This window comes from Temnothorax longispinosus, chromosome 1 (genome assembly GCF_030848805.1).
Source record: "Temnothorax longispinosus isolate EJ_2023e chromosome 1, Tlon_JGU_v1, whole genome shotgun sequence".
In the NCBI taxonomy this organism is placed as follows: Eukaryota; Metazoa; Arthropoda; class Insecta; order Hymenoptera; family Formicidae; genus Temnothorax; species Temnothorax longispinosus.
Window position 1 is genome coordinate 17,968,325 of NC_092358.1, and position 15,506 is coordinate 17,983,830.

A 15,506-nucleotide genomic window follows, 5' to 3' on the forward strand; every position below is an offset into this window, starting at 1 on the left:
TACAGCGCGAAAATTTTGCTGCAGAATATCAGGCGACTCGAGAAAGTGCATAAATTTACTGATATTTGATATCGGTGATTCTATTGTTTCTTGATAGCTCAGCAATCCTTACTTCAGTTAGTTAAGTATCTTCTAGGTTGTATCTGTTATTGTCAATCAGAGATTGTAAATTGTTTATTGGTTGATTGTCTGACTTGGTAAATGTAGACATCGATTTTCTTAAGATATTCATCGAAGTATTTTTTTATTATTTGTAATTATCCGTAGCTTCTTAACATTATTTCTGTCCAAATTCTGTGAAGTGACATCTGCATATTTTTTTAAAAAAGTTATTTTTGAAGGTGTTAAAACAGATATATATATATATATATATATATATATATATATATACACTCAGTTCTATTACTCGTGCCCGAGCGTGGTGACTTCTCTTCATATACATGTGTTGCGCACGTGGATTATACACATGGAACCTACAGTTTAACGCCGATTTCGAACAGCAATTTTTAGAGAAGTTTTCGTGGCAAGACATACTCTCGGTGGTTTGCCTTCCGAGAGGAGAACGAGCGAATAAAATTTTCTAGCTCTACCGGGAATCGAACCCGGGACCTTTGGCTCAATAGACCAGTGCGCTGTCTACTAGGCCATGCTCGTCACGTTAAAACAGATATAGAACCCTTATTTGGTGGTTGTATATTAGAAATAGACAAGTCTCGTTATGCTCTTTACGGTGATCGATCTATCAAAAAATAATTTTCCTATTTTATATTATATCCAAAATAATTTTTAAAACAATGCTCGGGGGGTGGTAGGACCGTTCTCGGATTTGCAAAGGTTCTAATTTGTGCTCTAAATTTTCAAGGCAAACAGTCTATTTCATACGGAACATATTGTATGTACTTATTGGGACAAACATTGTCCAAGTTATAAGGTACTAAACACCTTAATTCATTTGTTGGCTGATTTTTTTCAAACTTTATTAATTTTTGTTTTGTTTGCGTCCCTAAAAATTTCTTAAAACAAGTGAACATACATTGCGAGAGTTTTCTTTGGCAACTGGTCTTATAAAGATACATTGAGTAGGAAAAATTGTTGGTATGATCTTACATCTCAGTGTATTAAATAAGAATATTAAATGTTTTTTATAATTTGTAGGAATTTGAACGAAATTGACGTAGTCGTATTTACAGTTTATAGTTTATTTTGAAGAAATATTACATTTAAATTTCAATTCTAAAAGTTATTAATAAGATAATTAAAGCAGACAGTTTGTGCTTTTGATTAAAGTAGACAATACATTGTATTTCTACTATTCTCTGCCTTAACCAAGATTACAATTTTAAAATATATAATTATGTGGAAGTAATAGGGGAATATAATTGATCAATTATTATAAAAAATTCAGAAATAGGGTTTGTTTACACTAAATTTTCTTTTAAATTGAAAATTGGCTAAATATTCAATTAAATGAGCTTCTCTTGTTCTATATCTCGGAATATTTACCTGAACTTTGCGCCAAAGTCTCTCTATATTTTGAGTATGTGCACAAGGTTAAAAATATAATATTTTATTATTATTATTTAATAATATTTAAATTTCGTATCCGTATCTGGATCTACAAAATTTAATAAATGATTCACGGTGTAACGTTATAAAATCTTCATTTTCTAGATCCAGATCCTCAATGCTTACTATTTCAGTACTATTCTTTCAAATTATTCTATAACTCCCTTTTTACAAGTTTTACCATTTCAGTACTATTTTTTCAAATTATTTTAACTCTTTTTACAATTTTTACGGTTTTAAAACTCTTTTATAAAATTATTATCTTTCTACAATTTCTCTCATTTTCGTATTATTCTTTAACATTATTCTGTTTCTACAATTTGTACCATTTTCGTACTATTGCTTATAATTATTCTCCTTTTTTACAACATGTATCGTTTTGAAACTGTTTTATAAAATTATTGTTGCAGTATTTTCGTACTATTCTTTCAAATTGTTCTGTCCCTTTTTACCACTTTTATCGTTTTCTAACATTTCCGTCAAATTATTCTAAGTCCCTTTTTCTAATTTCTATTATTTTCGTACTGTTGATTAAAATTATTCTAACTTTTTTTTTACAATTTTTATCATTTTCTAACATTTCTTTCAAATAATTAAGTCCCTTTTTACAATTTTTATGATTTTTGGACTAATCTTTCAAATTATGCTAACTCTCTTTTTACGATTATAATTATTTTCGGACTATTATTTCCAATTATTATAATTTGTTACAATTTTAATCGTTGTTGGACTATCCTCAGAAATTATTACGTCTTCATTGCTGATTCAAGAAATTATTTGATTTTTCTAATTGCTACCGTTTTGAAACCTTTAATCTCACGTCATATTTATAAATTAAAGCCGGACTCTTGTTTAAGATAATTATTTTTTTACAATTTTTAATGCCGATAACATGTGGAAGAAGGTAAGGCGTGTTCCACGGCGAACAAGTAGAATCCGAGCAAGCGTCCCGTGTCATCCCACGAGCGCGATACTCATTCCCTCGCCGAATTGCACAGCAATTCCAATCAGTTTCGTACATTAAGAATTCCCGACACAAACCGCAACGAACTCTACTATGTCACTCGAACGCGAGATAACCGAGCACATTTTCTCCCGACGAAACGCACGAAGTTACGCACTCACAACTAACACCAATTACTTACAAATAACGCGACAGGATTAATACCGACAAACGCAAAAAAAAAAAACATTTACTTACAATTACCGCGAAAGTTAGTACCGACGAACGCAAGAACATTTACTTACAATTAACGCGAACATAATAGGAAACAATAACCGTGAGACACTCGCACGCGCGAGGGCAACTTCCCGAATTGACCGCGGATCGCCCGATCACGCGAGTCCCGAATGACCGCGAACCTCCCGATTACGCGAGTCCCGAATGACCGCGAATCTCCCGATTGCGCGAGTCCCGAATGACCGCGAATCTCCCGATTGTGCGAGTCCCGAATGACCGCGAATCTCCCGATTACGCGAGTCCCAAAAGGGCGCAAAACTCAAAGACGCCCGTCGCCACGGCTGATCACGTGATGCTCACGAAGAGCTCATCCCGCTACGCACAGTATCCTTCACACGAACGATTTTTACAACGCGAATCCTTGCGACATTCTCACAATAACGCGATACGATTATACGAACGAAGACTACACAATTACACGCACGCTGACTGTCGGCGGCCGTACGCTCAAATTCCCAGGCACTCGCGATCACTTTCCCGTGCGGGCTCTCTCGCGGTATTTCTCGCTCGATCTGTTACCTGACGATTTCCATACTTCCGCGGCACAACGCGACTCCCGGGAGGGCCGGTATATAGCGGAGATCTTACTTTGAAGAGGCGTGAGCAGTGGCCTTACAAAGGGTCGCTCGATCCGGCAGCTCGTCGTCCTGTTTGGGGCTGGATGGTACCTTATCGGCGGCTCGCACGACAGTGATTTTCCCTCGGCCCGGCGGGACCACGCTGGGACCGCGCGCGCCAGCTGTGGGCTCCAGCGTGACCCGCCCGTCGGCCGTCCGTCCTCGGAAGCTTCCGGCTGTCCACCTGAAAGTCCCTCAGTGCGGCATACGCCGTTACAAAATCCTGGCCATCTGCTCCGCACTCCCTCGTTGCCTGTAAGTCTCGCTTAAAAGATATTAGCCCTAACCTAAAACGCTTGCGCTCCGCCCGCCTTGGGCGGAAACACTAACCCTAACGCCTCTCTCGGCCGAGCTCCCATCTGAGTCGAGGGACGTGACATTTGTCACGTCACAGTTGTTAGTAATTCATGGAATTGAAGTTTGTCGTCAATACGTACCGTCATTCGCGCGATGCGCGCGAATGGTGTGGCGGGTTCTAGGATGGCTTGCGCGATTCTTGTTGCTGGATAAACGTTGTGCATTTTTTTGTTTCCGTGGAAGAGAGGAAATGCCTCGCGCACACCCGGACCCCGGCCATCCGGGTAGTGTGGGGCTTGCACCCACTAAAACCTCTCTCCCTAAACATAGCACTAGGGACATACAGTCACATGAAGCGGAACACCAGAGGTACACTTCACGGCATGCAACAGTCCTCACGCAGAGGCGACAAGAGGGACGTAAACCAGACAAAAAACCAACGAAAGGTTACCAGCACGGGTCACGCGGATCTTCGGAGGAAGGAGTCCCTAGTCGAGTGAGTCTGACACAAGTGTCATCATTTGACCACCTCAGAGAAGCCACATGATAGTAGATGCGGGCACCATATCATTGTGGGATCTCTTTATCGGCTACGGGACCCTTTCTCCAAAGAAGGAAACGCGCTCCCGTATCAGGATCGCGCACAGGTGGGCGAAAACGAGACGAACAGAAATTCTCCATCCGGATAAGGAATTTCACATCACAAAACTAAGATACGAGTCAAGATTGGCCCGTCCGCGCGAAAAGGCCCAAGGCCTACCAAAAAGAGAACCACTAGGTCCCCCATTCCCGGCCGAGTCGAACAATAAACCCGGCGATAGTAGAGTCGCGCACCCTCCCCCAACCCCACCGAGGAACTCGGGCGAAGGGCGCGAGAAAACGCAAACAGGACGGCACCGTCCCAAGCCGGGGGAACCCCCCAGGGGACGACCAACCGCGCCCCGACGCCACAAGAAGGCTCGTGGAACTCATTGCGAACAATGAGACCAGAGCCCAAACAGCGGTAGGCGACAGACCCACGACCGGCCGACCCCAGGGGGGGGGGCCGCAGCCAAGAGGAACGGGCGTCCCGAGACAGGAAGAGTTTGCAGGAAAGAACGCAGAGTCCCAGGCACCCCCAGGAGGAAGCGAGCGCCGGCCGCCCCCCACGGCCGCAATTTCCCCCCAGGGATCCGGGAACGTCGCCGAAAGGAGACGCACCGGTCCCCGGGAGGGAGACGGCCCAGAGAACGACCGGCGCACGCCCCACCCCCCAAGAGATACCCAGGAGAGTCCACGCTGGACCCACGCCGCAAAGACAACAGAGATCAAATCTCGCAGCACACGCTGACGCAATTAACAATAATTCCGAATAGAGTTAACCCTAAAGCGGGAGATCGTCTTCTGCTGCAGGATCCGGAAGCAGCCGCTGCTGCTGTTTAAATCTCTCGTCCTCCTCCTTGCGCCCCATGACCCTTTCAGCGAAGGTCGAGAATGCGGTCCAAGAATCACGCGAATCGCAGATCATTTTGACAATGGTTGCCAGAGACAAGTCCCGACCGAGGACCGCCGCCAGCTCTCCGCGCTCGTAACCCCAACGGTCACACTCCGACAAAGTGTGCTCAGAGGTATCGGGAACGTTGTTGTTACAGTAGCGGCAAATCGGGAACTCTTCCTTCCCAATCCTGTGAAGGAAGGCCCCGAAATAGCCGTGTCTCGTCAAAAGCTGCGTTGTACGAAAAGTTAAAAAGCCAGATCGCCGATCGAGCCAAGCCTCCAAGTTAGGCGCGATCGCATTCCTCGTCCTTCTGCCAGACAGTCCCTCTCGCTCCAAGTAAGCCGCCCACTCTCTCCTAAGCACCACCTCCTCCTCGACTCGAGTATCCGATGGAGAATCCACGGTAAAAGCACGGTAAAAGCCGATCTCTTTAAGTTCCCGAAGGCGATGATAGACGCGGCTGATGAACGCCGCATACAGCTGTATTGGTGGAATTCTCGCCAGAAGGGTCGCCGCTTCGTAAGAGACTGTCCGGTATGCCATGATAGTCCTCTGTGCCGTTAACCGAATTGTCCGCTGCAATATAAGTTGTTTATTGCTGGATCCCAGAAGTTCGTCGGCCCAAATAGGAGCGGCGTACAAGATGATGGATGTTATCACATTATAGTATAAGCGACTCTTGCTTTCGATGGGTCCTCTCAAATTTGGAAGGATCCCACACAAGGCCCTCCCAACCCTGTTTACTTTCCCGGCCACATAATTGAAATGGGTGTTAAAGGCCCATTTATTATCGATATAAACGCCCAAGTACTTCATAGAGTTTTTAATTTTGATCCGAACTCTTTCGAAATTGAAGGAGGAATTTTGTGGCACACGGCCGAAGAACATGGCCTCAGACTTCGATCAAGATGCGCAAAGGCCCAGGAAGCGAATGTTGATGAAGAGTCTCTCCAAACATTCGACAACGAGCTCGTAAGCGTTGTCGAAGTCATCGGCGACCACCACCAACAGAGTATCGTCAGCAAACGAGATGAGATGACAGTTCTCAAATAGCAAAGTTCTCAGGACATAATCATAATCCAGATTCCACAACAGAGGGCCCAGGACAGAGCCCTGTGGGACACCTCTGTTGACGCGTCGAAAACATCGCCCTCTGCTAGTGTTAAATCTGACCCTCCTGCCGGACAGGAAGGCATCGATTATTCTGCGTACATATATCGGGAAGTTCTTAATCTGGACGGCTCTTCTTATTCTCGGCAACTTTAGGGAATTAAACGCATTTTCGATGTCTAAAGAAAAAGCGATGGCAACCTTGCCATTGTCGCGTGCCTCGGTGACGATCTTCTTGAACAGATAAAGTGCGTCAGTTGTGGATCGCGCCTTCCGAAAACCGAACTGATGGACCGAAAGGTCGAAAGAAGGGTTCTCTTCCATAAAATGGTTCATCTCACTAGCAATAATCCGCTTGAACGTCTTGCCGACTTCGTTCAACAGACAGATGGGTCTCGCTTTCGGTACTTGGCCCAGAGGAGGTGCTTCCCCCTTGGGAATCAACACCAAATCGGATGTCTTCCACGATGGCGGATAAATGCCGTGCTTTAAGTATATGTCGTAGCACTGAGCTAATCTTAGTCTCATTGGCGGAGGTAACCTTTTCAAAGTTATGGCTTTTAGGCCGTCAGGACCCGGAGCCGTGATCAGATTTCTTTTCGCGTCGATGGCTTCCGTTACTTCACCCAAGGTAATCCGTGGTACGTCCTCTCCAGCAACGTCTAGATTTACTGTTTTCAGGGCGTTGCCGGGTGGGAACAGGTTATCCAAGAGCTGCTCAAGTATGTCCGGTTCTAAGGTGTAGGTAAGTCCAGGTGTGGACCTACGAAGACGGTTGAGCACAATCTTATACGGAAGGCCCCAAAAGTCGTCGTCAAGCGTCGCGATCAGCTCCTGCCAGGATTTTGTTTTGGCCTTACGGATTTCGGTTTTCAGTTCTCGCGGTTAGCAAGGTAGAATGCCGCTCGCTTACGTTCAATCTCATCAGGGGAGTCCCTATTCCGAGCCCTCGACCAGGTTCTTCTGGCATCGATCGTGATTTTCCTGAGGCGCGCGATCTCTTGGTTCCACCATTACGTGCTGCCTTACCGGCCCCGAGCACGCGCCACCTCACAAGTATTCCTGATGCTCTGGTAGATCCATTTATCAGGCTTATATCGCATCATATATTTGTCGTCACGAGGAGTGATTGCGCAGGTTCACTCAAGCACCTTTTTGTATAGTTCCGCATCCATGTTACGGAAACTCCAACGCTGAGCCTGGTTAACCATGGGGTCTTTTAGTGGGAGGTCAGTAATGCTGAAGGTGACATAAGCGTGGTCAGAAAGTGATTCAATATCGTCACGAACTGTCCAATGGTGTATCTTCCTCATCAGGCCAAAAGAGACCCAGGTAAGGTCGATGATGGAGCTGCCCTGAGCGGACATAAAGGTGGGTGTGTTGCCGGTATTTGCTAGACGTACATCATTCTGAGCCGCCCAATCCTCGAGTAGATCGCCCTTAAAGTCCCGGAAGTGGGATCCCCAGAGTCTCGCATGCGCATTGAAGTCGCCACAGATGATTAAATTTTGATTATTCAAGATGCCAGAGCACAACGTGGTAAGTTCGTCTATAAAATTTGCATATTCGTTATAATCTACGTTGGGGGAAACGTAGCAGGATGCCATACAAATATTACCGTATTTTATCATAACGGTAAATTGACCCTTTGCAAGTAAGATTGCGGGATACTTTGCAGCTCGATTGTTAATGAAAAAAGCCAAACCGCTACCGCTACGGAACCATTGCTGGGAGTCCGGCGTGCGAGCGGGCTTCGACACCGCGCACACCGCGGCCCCCAGCTCCTCGGCCTGATGTATGAGAAGGTCCTGCGCTTCTCGACTTCTGTTCGAATTGCAAATTTATCTGAATAATCAATGTCTTCGCGTTATCCATTGGAAAGGCCAGGACGCAGTCTTGGGTTTCCCTCCTTGTCAAAACAGGCAGGAGACGATCCCAAACGGTGATTTGGTTGTCTACCAGCTTCAGCGCAGACAACGCAGTGTGGAGCAGCACTGCACTGATCTATTTGGTGATCCCGAGCTGTACACTTGAAACAGAATCTCGTGCGGTCCTCAGGGTAACTGCACGTGCCCTTGACGTGCCCGTATCTCCAGCACTTGAAAGATTGAACTGGTCTTTTGTCGAGCAGTTCAGTGCGTGCGACTGTCCACCCGATTTTTATTTTTCCCGGATCAGAGACCTTAAGTGCGGCAGTCAGAGGACACCTGATCCAGACTGAGTTGAGTCCGTTACGCAACGGCCTTATATTACCAATTCTAATGTCAGTTTCGTCGCAGCCCCCAATGACTGAGACCTCAAGTATGTCCGCTTTTGAGATGGAATCATCAAAGTTCCATAAACGAATTTCACCCGTTGTTGTGGGTCTGTTTATGCGAACTGTGCTACTGTCCAAAACTTCTCTGAGTTTTTTAGTGAGAGTATTAGCCTTGGAGGCGCCATTTTCACCGGGGATCTCGATGATAATTCCACCGTTAATGCCACGACGTATCCTGGAGTCCTCAATTTCAAGCGTTCCTAATGTGATCCTTTCCCGTGGCTGTTTAAGGATTTTCGCGTACGTTACCATCGCAGGGTCAATACGGGTGATTGTTACTGCCGCGGTTTTAGGTGGTCTGCGGCGGGGAGTGACACGGGGAACCCTGGTCACTGCGTCAGCAAAACTCTTAGGGCCTCGACGTTGCTCATTATCCCCAGAGACATTTTTGCGAATGCTTCTAGGAGTCCGAGTTTGTTGAGAGCTCGCGTTTCCATGTGGTTCACTTGATTTTGCTGCCGAGTGTTGGTACGTACAGATTTTAATTCTCGACGACGTTTAGACAATATAGCTATCTCCTCGTTCAACTGTTCAATCTCCCGGCGTTTTTCCTTATCTCCAGCATCGGAGTTTTCTAGGTAGTCTGATGTAGACACTGCGGAGCTCTTTCTAGCCCCTCGAGCGGTCCTAGTGAGTTCCTTGTTCCTAACAGGGGGAGGAGGATCGAGTTTTGCGATGTCATCGTTCGATGATTTCCCCAAAACGGTTACTTTACCAAAGAAAGGACGTACATCGCGTCTTCTTAGCCTTTGAGGCAAAAAAGTGTTCTCTTGTTGATTCTTTATGTCCCTAGCTGAGGGTTCATTGCTATCCGAATGTATCTCCTTTTGAATCGTCATCTTGCTATGTTTCTGTTGATTCTTCATATCTATTGTTGAGGATTTATCGGGGTGTATCTCCTTCTGATTTGTCCTCCTGCTATAGACCAGCTTAAAGCCAGAATTTTCTGGCTGCGACTTGCCGAAAACGAAAAGTGGAAACTTTGGGTCAGCAGTAGGGGGGGGGGGGGGCAGACTCGACGTCTCGCGTTTCGAGTTTGAGAACTATCGCGAAGAGCTTCGAGCTCCCTTTTGAGTCTGTCATTTTCATTTTTAAGGAGGAGTTGCTCTTTTTTTCTAGTCTCTTCTTCTCTCTTGAAGATTCTCAATCGCGAAGAGAGTTCTATATTTTGCGCTTTAAGGGAGGAGTCATCACCAGTCGTCTCCAATTTCTCGAACAGGATGCCGAAGATTTCCGATATATTCAACAGACCTCGTTTGAGGGAACCGCTAAGCGGTCCATGAAAGTTCTTACTGACATTCCTGATCAGTTCAATTTTCAGCACAATTCCACACGGAGGGACTCAAAAAACTCACCAGAGTCGCGAGATATAATGCCACGCCACGCATACCTCCAATACATTGTAACGGCCTGCCTTTTGGCTGTTTATATCGAACGCGGACTAGCTCGCCGGACCAGGAGTTCGATGGTAGGCCCAGAGACAGAAGGCAGTTTTGATACGGAACGTGGTTTTATTACGGTGGTTCAATTACAACAGACTGTCGCGATAGTTACAACGGAGATGCATGCGGGCCATGCGGCTAACGCGGGCGGTTTATAATCTAGACGACGGTCGCGGTAATTACAAAGTACGGAAACGCATTCGGTTTATGCGGCGGACGCGGGCGGATTATATTCTATAGGACGGTCGCGATAATTACAAAGTACGGAAACGCATTCGGTGTATGCGGCGGACGCGAACCAGGCGGTCCGTACCGGCGCACTGCGGTACGCGTGCGAACGGGCCTTTAAGCCGGCCAATGGCTGGTCGGCCCGCGGCGCGAGATTCGCGGCGCGGGCGCGTGTATGTTATCCGGCGCGGTTTCTTTCTCGCGATACGGTCCGGTATGGCACGCCGTTTTACTTTTTAATGGCATCAATAATATTCTACACAATATAAAAGTTTCCAAAAATAATTGTTCTAAGAAAAATAGCGATTCTTACTAATGATTTTAAATTATGTCGAACATAATAAAAATTGGACGAATTAAAATTATGTCGGGACATAAAAATAATTCCGAATTTTTATTATGTTCCGACATCATAGTAATTCATCCAATTAAAATTATATCGGAACATAATAAAAATTGTACGGCAAGCCGTTTTACTTTTTAATGCAAGCCGTTTTACTTTTTAATAGCATAATAAATATTCCATTCAATATAAAAGATCAAAAAATAATAGTCTTAAGAAAAATTACAATGAATTAAAATTATGTCAAGACATCATAAAAATTCGGAATTATTTTTACGTGTCGATATCATTTTAATTCAACCAATTTTTATGATGTCACGACATAATTTTAATTCATCGAATTAAAATTTGATATACATAATAAAAATTGCATGGCACACCGTTTTACTTTTCAATAGCATAAATAATAATCTATACAATATAAAAGTTTCAAAAAATAATTGTCTTGAGAAAAATAGCGATTTTTACTAATGAATTAAATTTATGTCAAACATAATAAAAATTGCATGAATTAAAATTATGTCGGGACATAATAAAAATTCGGAATTATTTTTATGTCCTAACATAATTTTAATTTCACGAATTAAAATTATGTCTGGACATCATAAAAATTAGATGAATTAAAATTATGTCGAGACATCATAAAAATTGTATGAATTAAAATGATGTCGACATCATAAAAATTGAATGAATTAAAATTATGTCGAGACATAATAAAAATTGAATGAATTAAAATTATGTCGAGACATCATAAAAATTGTATGAATTAAAATTATGTCGACATCATAAGAATTGTATGAATTAAAATTATGTCGATACGTAAAAATAATTCCGAATTTTTATGATGTATCGACATAATTTTAATTCATTCAATTTTTATGATGTCTCGACATAATTTTAATTCATTCAATTTTTATGATGTTTCAATTTTTATGACATCTCGACATAATTTTAATTCATTCAATTTTTATGATGTCTCGACATAATTTTAATTCATTCAATTTTTATGATGTCGACATCATTTTAATTCATATAATTTTTATGATGTCGACATAATTTTAATTCATACAATTTTTATGATGTCTCGACAAAATTTTAATTCATTCAATTTTTATGATGTCCGAATTTTTATGATGTCTGAATTTTTATGATGTCTGAATTTTTATGATGTCTCAATTTTTATGATGTCTCAATTTTTATGATGTCTCAATTTTTATGATGTCTGAATTTTTATGATGTCTCAATTTTTATGATGTCTGAATTTTTATGATGTCTCAATTTTTATGATGTCTCAATTTTTATGATGTCTGAATTTTTATGATGTCTCAATTTTTATGATGTCGCGACATAATTTTAATTCCGGAGCTGGTGATTTTCATCCCACAATATTGGCAGCATTGTGTAAGTAGCGTCGACAGTTCTCACAGCTTGAATTCGATGTCTACGTGTCCCAGGTCGCCGATTACGACGTCCAGATAATGCGCTCCGTAGTTTTCGGTGTCTAAGTGTATTAATACCTTGAATTCGATGTCTACGTGTCCCAGGTTGTCGACGACGAGGTCCAGATAGTGCGCTCCGTAGTTTTCGGTGTCTAGGTGTATTAATACCTTGAATTCGATGTCACGTGTCCCAGGTTGCCGATGACGGCGTCCAGATAATGCGCTCCGTAGTTTTCGGTGTCCAGGTGTATTCATACTTTGAATTCGATGTCTACGTGTCCCAGGTTGCCGATGACGACGTCTAGATAATGCGCTTCGTAGTTTTCGGTGTCTAGGTGTATTAATACCTTGAATTCGATGTCTACGTGTCCCAGGTTGTCGACGACGAGGTCCAGATAGTGCGCTCCGTAGTTTTCGGTGTCTAGGTGTATTAATACTTTGAATTTGATGTCTACATGTCCCAGGTTGCCGATGACGACGTCCAGATAATGCGGTCCGTAGTTTTCGGTGTCTAGGTGTATTAATACCTTGAATTCGATGTCTACGTGTCCCAGGTTGCCGACGACGAGGTCCAGATAGTGCCACATAGACACCGAAAACTACGGAGCGCACTATCTGAACCTCGTCGTCGGGAACTTGGGACACATAGACATCAAATTCAAGGTATCAATACACCTAGACACCGAAAACTACGGAGCGCATTATCTGGACGTTGTCATCGGCAACCTGGGACACGTAGACATCGAATTCAAGGTATTAATACACCTAGACACCGAAAACAACGAAGCGCATTATCTAGACGTCGTCATCGGCAACCTGGGACACGTAGACATCGAATTCAAAGTATGAATACACCTGGACACCGAAAACTACGGAGCGCACTATCTGGACCTCGTCGTCGGCAACCTGGGACACGTAGACATCAAATTAAAGGTATTAATACACCTAGACACCGAAAACTACGGAGCGCACTATTTGGACCTCGTCGTCGACAACCTGGGACACGTAGACATCGAATTCAAGGTATTAATACACTTAGACACCGAAAACTACGGAGCGCATTATCTGGACGCCGTCATCGGCAACCTGGGACACGTGACATCGAATTCAAAGTATTAATACACCTAGACACCGAAAACTACGGAGCGCACTATCTGGACCTCGTCGTCGACAACCTGGGACACGTAGACATCGAATTCAAGGTATTAATACACCTAGACACCGAAAACTACGAAGCGCATTATCTAGACGTCGTCATCGGCAACCTGGGACACGTAGACATCGAATTCAAAGTATGAATACACCTGGACACCGAAAACTACGGAGCGCATTATCTGGACGCCGTCATCGGCAACCTGGGACACGTGACATCGAATTCAAGGTATTAATACACCTAGACACCGAAAACTACGGAGCGCACTATCTGGACCTCGTCGTCGACAACCTGGGACACGTAGACATCGAATTCAAGGTATTAATACACTTAGACACCGAAAACTACGGAGCGCATTATCTGGACGTCGTAATCGGCGACCTGGGACACGTAGACATCGAATTCAAGCTGTGAGAACTGTCGACGCTACTTACACAATGCTGCCAATATTGTGGGATGAAAATCACCAGCTCCGGAATTAAAATTATGTCGCGACATCATAAAAATTGAGACATCATAAAAATTCAGACATCATAAAATTGAGACATCATAAAAATTGAGACATCATAAAAATTCAGACATCATAAAAATTGAGACATCATAAAAATTCAGACATCATAAAAATTGAGACATCATAAAAATTGAGACATCATAAAAATTGAGACATCATAAAAATTCAAACATCATAAAAATTCAGACATCATAAAAATTCGGACATCATAAAAATTGAGACATCATAAAAATTGAATGAATTAAAATTTTGTCGAGACATCATAAAAATTGTATGAATTAAAATTATGTCGACATCATAAAAATTATATGAATTAAAATGATGTCGACATCATAAAAATTGAATGAATTAAAATTATGCCGAGACATCATAAAAATTGAATGAATTAAAATTATGTCGAGATGTCATAAAAATTGAAACATCATAAAAATTGAATGAATTAAAATTATGTCGAGACATCATAAAAATTGAATGAATTAAAATTATGTCGACACATCATAAAAATTCGGAATTATTTTTACGTATCGACATAATTTTAATTCATACAATTCTTATGATGTCGACATAATTTTAATTCATACAATTTTTATGATGTCTCGACATAATTTTAATTCATTCAATTTTTATTATATCTCGACATAATTTTAATTCATCAAATTAAAATTATGTCAAACATAATAAAAATTGGATGTATTAAAATTATGTCGGACGTGATAAAAATTTGAAATTAAATTATATTTTATATATATCCAGACATAATTTTAATTCGTGAAATTAAAATTATGTCAGGACATAAAAATAATTCCGAATTTTTATTATGTCCTGACATAATTTTAATTTATCCAATTTTTATTATGTTTGACATAAATTTAATTCATTAGTACGAATAGCTATTTTTCTCAAGACATTATTTTTTGAAACTTTTATATTATGTAGAATATTATTTATGCTATTAAAAAGTAAAACGGCGTTCCATAGTCCGGTGTTAATTACGCGGCGCGTTGGGAAGGAAAACGAACGGCCAGGGGCTAGGCTGGTCGATCGGTTGACGAGGAGGTCCGACTGTTCCGGCGGCAAGAACCCTTGTCGAGAGGCCGAGCACGCTCGACCCCTGGTTACCGTGGCAAACGGGGTGTTCCGGGTAGGAAGGCGGTCAGCGCTCGAGAACTCTCGAACGAGGCACAGAACGCTGTACCCCGTTTCGTAAGCTGGCCTAGGAAACGGAAAGGTACTCGTCTCCGAGGGTAGCGGAGCACAGGTAGCTAGACTCGGATCGGAGTGTGTCTACCTGTCGCGGCGCCGGTATTTTATACTCGCCCGGGTGGTACGCTAGGGAGGGGAGGCCGATTCCCGCGTGAGCCGCGCCGCCGGCGGAGCGGAGCGGAATCGGCGTGGCGGTAAGGGCCTTGGCACATAGAAAAACTTAAGCAGTAAAACTTAAGCAGTAAGAAATCAACGGTATGGATTCGCTACCGCTTAGGGCCGTGCCTTAAGTTCTTGACTGTGATTGGCTGATTTGCTTACTGCTTGAGTTTTACTGTTTAAGTTTTTCTATGTGCCACGGGCTTAAGCGTGCTCGCGCTCGGAGGCGCTCGGCTCCCCTCGGTTTCTGTCGGAGGCCCGGGAAGATGTCGGTGCGGCGGAGCGTCGCGCACACGATCGGAGTTAAGTCGTTTAAAAATAAGGTGGGCGCACCGCGCCCTTTCCTCGCCTGACGGAGATCGTCGGGCGGCATCCGGCAGTTCTTCGCCGGGAATGATGCATGT

The 15,506-nt window shown here is 43.2% G+C and overlaps 1 long non-coding RNA gene across 1 annotated transcript in view; it reads left to right on the forward strand.

Annotated features, from left to right (window-relative positions):
- The window catches only part of LOC139813263 (uncharacterized), a 107,288-nt gene that overhangs the window by 75,386 nt on the left and 16,396 nt on the right, over positions 1-15,506 (forward strand). The gene's annotated exons all lie outside the window — the stretch shown is intronic.